Below are 8,764 nucleotides of genomic sequence, written 5' to 3'. Positions count from 1 at the left end.
ACCATGAATTTTCTTTGGTAGAACGAGTGGCCAAACACATAGTTGCATGTGATGGTGCATCATTGAGGTCAATAGTATATAGTGAAGCACAACGTTTACCAACAAGAAGATCATTCCCTCCGATGGATTGCACCGAGCATTGTCGACGTTCAAACAAAACTTTGAGATCTCCATCGCAGAATTGGCTCACACTAAATAAACTGCACCCCAAACCCTCAACATATGAAACCCGTTTGATTGTTATGCCATTTTGCACAAAATCTCCGTAACCCGTTATTGTTGCAATCTCATCATTTCCGAATGTAACCGTTCCTAGGAATTTGTCAATGAAGTTGACAAGCAAGGATTTATCGCCCGTCATGGGTCGAGAACAACCGGAATTGATATACCAAACATAGACGTCGAAACCCTGTAAATGTGAATTTCCTAGAGTTTAGGCACCCAAAGTTTTTTGGGTCCTTTTCGGTTAGTACCAATAATAAACTTTGGATTAACAACAAACTTTGGATCAATGATGAAATAATCACGTAAAGCATCATGCAGTTTAGACAATAAAGCATCATTTAAAACCACATTACATGAAGCATCATACGCAATATCAATCTTTACATCGTTATCAGAAGTCTTAACACACAATTTATTCCAAGTAGATGTTTTGTTCACAGACGAAAATTGAAAAACATGAGATGATTTCCTAGGCCGACTAGCAGATTGCTTTGGTTTGGTTGCTACTTTCTTAGTCGTGGACTTAGGAACCCATACAGATTTGTAATTCATGTTTGGATTATGACCTGTGACACGAAAAACACCTTTGTTAGTTAGACGTCCAAACTTTTCAGTTGACACATGAGATGACTGATTTTGCAGAATTTCCAATTTGATTGTACTTTCTTTTGCATCATACTCACTTAAATCAGGTTTAGAACTTGTGTGTGTTGTAGACTTAACTGATTTCTTTAAAAGACTCTCTTTTGAAGTTTTTATCATAGGAATCATAGGAATCTTTTCAGTTAACACAGAACCATTTGGAGAATGAACCTTTTTAACAATATACTGAGTTGTAGAAACAACTTTCGAACCATGATTGCCAAATTGAGAATGTAGAGGATTTTTAAGAATAGTAATGGGTTTTACATTCTTAGATGTTGTTGTTCCCTTCCCCTTCTTAGTAATCTCACCAGTACATTCAAGCACATTAGTTGCAACATTAGACGTTTGCTTAAGTGTGTTAGCCTGTTTCATTTGAATTAAATTTTGTTTTAAGCTTTTAATCTCAAGACATAATTCTTCAGCAGAAACTATCACTTCACCCTCCTTAAAAGCATAAGCACGTTCTTTCTTAGGCAGTGAAGGCAATTTATCACACAAAGCAAGCATTCGTTCTAATGATTGGCACTTAAGTTGCAAGTCAATATTCTCCTGTTCAAGTTGAGCTACTATACGATTCAAATTACGTACAGCAGGCAAATGCAAGTAATAATCATGCAAAGGATCAAGTTGACTTTCAAAATCTATCAAAGGTTCAATGTTCGGTCCATCCTGAGGTTCTACTTTATCATCTAAAGAATTTTGACCTAGAGAATCTGTCTCAAAGAAGACAGTTAGTTCATGTGCTAGGTCTGCACGGAAAACATCATCTGGACATGCAGGTAAAGTTGGTAGAATTGGTTTCACATCAAAAATTGGTTCATCAAACACCTCATCTATTGCAGTAATGCTAGAACTAGGTTTGTTAAACACTTCATTCTCAAGCATTAAAATGTATTTCTCTAGCATGAGTGTTGGGATATAAACTAGTCTACACTTAGGCACATAATCTTCACGTTGCATGTTCTTTTCAGTTTCAACAAGATTTTTCAAAAAATCAGGATTCGATTTACCTATCTTAGCATTGATTTTTTCATACATTAAGCTAATTTGATGGTATTTCCTAGATTTACGATTTACAATAATATCATCAAAATCAGCATCAGAAGCATGTACAAAATGTGATGGTAAACCAGCTTGAAAATAATCAGAATGATATAATCCTGGAATCTTTTTGGAAGCATCTTCCAAAATTTTCGAATCTTCATAACCCAACCCCTACTTTTCACCATGAATCGTTTTTGGTCTATTCATGAAAATCGTTTGTTTTGAAAGTTCCATATCCATGATAGCTTTGGATTGCTCTGTTCGATAGAGTTTTTCCTCATATCGAGCAAGTTGTGCTTTTATTTGAAAAGATTCTTTTGACAATAAAGAAATTTCAGTGTTCTTTTCAATTATGGTGTTTTCCAATTGAACGATTTTCTTGTTTAGTTTTGAAAGTGTGGGTTCATGTTGGTTTATCAAATCAGAAAGATCTTTTTCTAAAAATTGAACTTTTTCTGCAAGTCGTTCTGATTTTAAACGATAATCAGTTTTTCAACTTTAATTGGATGAATTGTCTTTTTCAGATCTTCCAACTCAGTTTCCTTATAGTTGAGTTGGAGAGTCAATTGTTGCACATCCGTTTTCAATTTGGATGAGGAAGGTCTGGTCTCATTCATTTTGATTTTATCTTTTAAAACTTTGTTTTCAGATTTTAAGCCTTTAACTTCTTTTGACATTGAGACCAAATTCTTCATCAAGTCATTTTGCATTTTTTTAAAATCATGTGAGATTTTAGATGATTGTACCTCATCATCATCGGATGTTGAGTCAGAATTCTCCATTGCTTCCTTAGCTTTGATGAGCTTTGTCACCTTGCAAACATTTGCATGTTCCACCTCTGAATCTGAATCGTCAGTCCAGTTAAACCAAGTATCATCAACCGGTTTTAGCTCTCCCCCAGTTTCCACAATCTTAGCCATCAACATTTTCTTCTTGTAGTAAGCTGCGTCCTTCTTCTTAGGCATCTTGCACTCACGAGAGTAATGACCAGCTTTGCCACAATTGAAACAAATTGAATCTTCCTTCTTGGAATCATCAGCACGTTGTTGTTTAGATTGATCAGCTTTCTTGTAGTACGAGGAAGATGACGAGTTTTTGCGTTGATTACTTGACTTGCCTTTAAACTTGTGTTTGTTCAAGGCTTTTATGAACATGGCTGCCATCTTGACTAATTCAAGATGAGAATCATCAACATTGAAAGATTCAAATCTTCTGAATCAGTTGATTCTTCAACAAGCACTTTCTTGGACAAGCTTTTGGAAGACGTCAATGATTTGCTCTTCTTTTTGGAAATTAGGGCAAGTGGATCGCCCGTAGAAGACTCTTTCCTTCCTTCTTAAAGTTTAGACACTTCAGGTTGGTAATGCATAAGAACTCCAACAAGCTCATGAATAGTCAACTTGTCAATCTCTTTAGTAGATCGAACAATGGTTCCATAAGGAAGCCAATCAGCATTGAGCTTTTTGAGAAACTTCATGTTGACTTCAGCATTTAATTTTATGATCTTGCACCTTTTCAACTCATTGAGAACACCATTGAAAGGACGATAGGTATCCTTGAGTGGTTCATCAGTTTCCTGCTTGAAATCTTCATAGAATCCCAGAGCCTTATTCAATTTAGTAACGTCTGACATGTCATAACCTTCTTGCTATCGTTTGATCTCATCCCATATATCTTTTGCTGTTGTGTTGCTATCAACATTTTCAAACAATTCATACGGGATAGCTTGCATAACAATATTCTTTGCCTCTATGTCACCCTGAGCTCTCTCACGCTTATCACCAGAAAGTTCATAGACTGGAATTGGCATACCAGTATCCGGATAATAATCAACAACTGGACCATCTCTCAGAGAAGCCCAAATGTGTTTTGCTTTCTCACCCTTATAGTCTATGTACTGAGTGATACGGTGAAGCCACTGAGTGTATTTGCCATCAAATAACACTGGAGGACGGGAATCTGATCCAATGATTAAAGTATCTTGAGTAGACATCTTGAAAATGAGGTAGATTCGGTAAAGATTCTGTATTTCATAAATCTAAGATGAAAAATCACAACAATCTGATCAGAATGTCAGATTCTGTAACAGATTCGGTACTGTAGCAGATTCGGTAAAGTAGCAGATTCGGTAAAGATTCTGTATATCAGATTCTGTAAAAGAAACTGATCAGAAATACAAGAGACACACCCAGATTCAGTATAGATTCTGTAATCATAAGAATTGTAGCCTGTAACCACTTAAAATAATGGATTAAGTGATACAGAAACTCAGATTCTATATTTGATTCGGTAGTCAGATTCTGTATGAATTTGAAGCTCAAACTCAATTCAATCCTTTTGAATTAGATTCTGTAACCTTGCTGCACAAGGAAACACGTTAGTATCACACAAAATATCAAAGATACCGAAAGTATAGGATACCGAATGTCAACTGTAGCAGTTGACAATACCGAGTCTAAGTTTAAAACTTAGAAATATGACAGAATCCTTTCTCAAACCACACCAATTAGCTGCGTATAATCAAACCGAATGTGATAGAATCACAATCACACCACAATCTGCAACACTTAAGATGAATTTAAGTAATGAAGCAGACTCGGTATGACAGTTACGATACCGAGTGTTGATCAAATCTTCAAAACTTAATGAATTGAAGAAATTGAACCGTCAGAAATGTGATTTAACACCTCATGAACACAACTGAATCCTTAAATCTTCACAAAAATCCAGAATCAAGCTTAAATTAAACAATACCGAGAGTTTTAGCCACAAACTCTAAAAATCAACTTGATTCTCCATAATTGAAGTTAAAAAGCTGTAATGATGATCGAAACTCTTTCTAAAATACCTAATGCACCTTTGCTGAACTTATCACAAGAATCTGAACGTCAGATTATCAAATTCGATGATACCGAATGTGATTCAAAATACCGAGAGTAATCAGATTCTGTAATCTACAATCTCTGGATCGATATAGTGATGTAGAATCACTTCCTGGAAGCTCTGATACCAAATGATAGGTCAGATCATGTTGAGATTGAGAGAAATGATAAGATAAAGAGAGATTCGGTATGTAAGCATGAGACTCGGTATTAGAGAGAATTGGTACAATTACATTCCACAGCTTCTAGAACTCGGTTACAATGCAATGACTATCTAATTAGGACTACTTAGGTTCCTTATATAGCCCTCTTCTAAGGAACCTTCATTTAAGCTTATTTTCACATTAACACTATACAACTTCGGGGTCCTAACAAAACTGATCAATCACCTTTACCAACTCCATAATACCAATATAATCATGACGTGTTCAAACCAGAATCCTCACCCATTTATTAGTACCATTCTCGCTAGTAATCAAGAATCAAAACACACACCTCACATTTACCAAAGGGTAAACTATTAATGTTGAACCCATTTACCTTTATAACCGGTGCTCCCTTTGTTCCCGTCTTTTCCTCTTTATTGAACACCACAACCCATCGTGAAACACCAATGATCACTTTATCTAAACTGCTGTAACTTCTGTTGTTATTTTCTGCTGCGAAACCATCATCAAACATCTCTGTTGCTACGACTTGTACTTCTATTTTTTCTTCTAATTTAAAATGCCACAAACCCCAACCCAATATCAACTTTATGTATTTATTTTTCTGTTTCCTTCCAAACTCTCACAGCCACCAACTTGCAAAGCTGCTATTATTTATTTTGGTTATTTGACAAGTACCAGAAGAAAGGTGATAAGGCGTATGTATATATATATATATATATATATATATATATATATATATATATATATATATATATATATATATATTTTTTGTTTTCCTTCTTTCTTTGGCCGTTCAGTTTTTTTTTTTTTTTTTACTAAAACACCACTTGCTATATATATATATATATATATATATATATATATATATATATATATATATATATATATATATATATATATATATATATATATATATATATATCTTTTAAAACCCCATCACTATTCAGTAATATTGTTATATTTTTATTAGCCAACAAATTGAAAGAGAAAAAGAAAATTTCTACTTGGCCACTTGACATCACTTTTTGCTTATGGATTATGAGTAAAAGTTGAATAAAGAAACATGCAAGAAATCGAGACACTCACTACACATCCTCCTTTAATTACGCTGTTTTTATTTTTTATTTTTTTTATTTCATTCGGTTTCCATTCCATCCAAGTGTACCAAGACACCCACTTACGAATAAACAAATAATACAGTTATGGTATGCATGCCGTCAATTTTCGTTGAAATGAAAGATTGTCTTTTCAAAAACGAATGCAATGTTGTAAAATGTATCATATAGTGGTCAGGTACCTCGCGATGTAATCAACTGTTGTGAATCGTTTATAAATGGACTTCGTCCGGATGGATTAGGACGAGTCCTTTCAGTTAGTATCAGAGCGGTGGTCTTAGTGAACCGGGTCTGCATTAGTGTGTCTAACTGATAAGTCATTGGGATGCATTAGTGAGTCTGGACTTCGACCGTGTCTGCATGTCAAAAGTTTTGCTTATCATTTTTGTCAGAAATCATTTGTTTATCATCCTTAGTAAATTACCTGCTTACTATTCTTAGTCTATACACATCTTATTGCATTGACTTCATGAATAGTGTATAGACAAAATTCATATCTTAGCGTATCTGCTAATTCATATCTTAGCGTATCTGTTATTGTTATCTTTACCTGACAGCTTCCGTAGATTCCTCCGTAACTTATGAGATTTTAGTATTATATATGCATATGTAAATTATGTATTGCAGGGTACTAATCTACATCCTATAAACTATTTCTCATCGAAAATCCTTCATCTGATCGTACGAAATGAATCCCTCAACTAGTTCGAGTCCCTGGGATTCCGACAGCTATTCTGATAGTTATTCCGACAGTTATTCCGAATGGATAGTCATCTAAGCTCCGGAAGCAACGTCAGCAGAATGAATCAGCCAATCATCCATCCGCAATTCACCTGATGGATTCGTAGTCGACTTAATCGATGGAGACGCGCAGAAGGCGATTCCTTCCACTAATCGAATTCACCTTTTGGCGAAGAACCTGATGCACTTATCGGCGAACCTGTTCGTAACACCATTTTCACCCTCACTTCTTGAATATCTCGCCACGACTATATCATAACTTAGATTCTAAACCTTATTCATCCGCTCGTTCCGACCGACAATCATCCCGGAGTAATACAAGAAGTCAATGAACTTCGCGCTCTAGTAATCAATTTGGAGAATATGGTGCAAAACGTACCAGCTTCAGCAACATCATCAGCACCAACATCAATACCAGTACCACCAACAACTCAAGTTCACATCATACACCTCAACATCTAATTATGTACCTCGAGTATAATCATCGTTCTACGTATCGTTCTACATCGATTATCTTCGTTTTTCATGACGATTAAGTAATCTCTAAATGTTTTAGAGATTATGTATTCTAGTTCTAATGGTAAACCAAATGAGTTTAATATCATATTAACTCATTAAATCCATGATTATATCTGAAGAAAATATATATGTATATATATTTTCATACAGATTGTAATTAAAAATTCTTTTGTACAAACTGTTAATGATGAAAATATTTTAACAGGTAGGTAATACCCGAGGGATATTTAGATTTCACATAAATAAGTTACAATGTATATTCTTCGAACCTGATTCAACAGTCATTTACTATCCTACTTGCAACCACAGCTATACGAATCCGTTCATCACAGAATAACCATTTCCATTCAATTTCATATTTGGATTTTTACTTATCAGAATCCAACAAGTGGCATAATGAAGAAAATATTGGACAAAATAAAATTTGTTAGAAACAAACAAATTAACTACGAGAAATTTTGTTAAGTATCCACGCTAACAAAATCCTAGCTAACTGTTCCTAGCTAACTGTTAATTCCGTATTACATTTTATTTATCGCAATTTAATTATCGCAATTTATTTTATCACAATTTAATTCTCACAATTTTATTTATTGTTATTTAATTTCTGTTATTTATTTTACGCACTTTAAATATCGGGACACGTATACAAGGTTTTGACATATCATATCGACGCATATATATATTATTTAGAATAACCATAGACACTCTATATGCAGTAATGATCGAGTTTTCTATACAGGGTTGAGGTTGATTCTATAATAATATATATACTTTGAGTTGTGATCGAGTCTGAGACATGTACACGGGTCACGATACGTATTAATCAATTTGAATATTATATATTAAACTATATATGAATTATTGGACTGTTAACTGTGGACTATCGACTGTGGACTAATAATATTGGACAATTAAAGTGAATTAAAATACTGATTATAACATATGAAACTAAATAATTCTTCAAGTTTGCCACTTGATTTCATCTTAAACCTCATTTGTATCCTGACAATTATAATCCGCATTCAAACCTTTCATGATCCTTGAAAACACCTCAATCGAGAAGATGAATCAATCGCACTTCATCTACGGGAGAAAAGATTGATGCATTTAGTTATGCATCTGAAAAACTCTCATAAACTGAGTAAACGTTTAACACGTAGTTGTGCTATTTCCTTTAGTGTTATTATTACCCAAAATAACTTTGCATTTCCTTTCAAAGTAGCAAATTTTGTCACAGCTCCAGCAAGTCAACTTCAACTTTTCGTCCGAAACAACCTTATTATAATCTTAATATATATGCGTGTTCTTTTATTGTTACCGGGAAACCTTTTATATTCCACCATATTACCAGCAGATGTACCAGCAATCTCGTCGCTCCTTGGTTTAAATCTCTCCGACAAATCACTATATTTATCTATTG

This window comes from Rutidosis leptorrhynchoides, chromosome 2, assembly GCF_046630445.1.
Source record: "Rutidosis leptorrhynchoides isolate AG116_Rl617_1_P2 chromosome 2, CSIRO_AGI_Rlap_v1, whole genome shotgun sequence".
NCBI classification, from domain to species: Eukaryota; Viridiplantae; Streptophyta; class Magnoliopsida; order Asterales; family Asteraceae; genus Rutidosis; species Rutidosis leptorrhynchoides.
The sequence above is the reverse complement of the archived record's forward strand: the minus strand, read 5'-3'. Positions refer to the sequence as shown.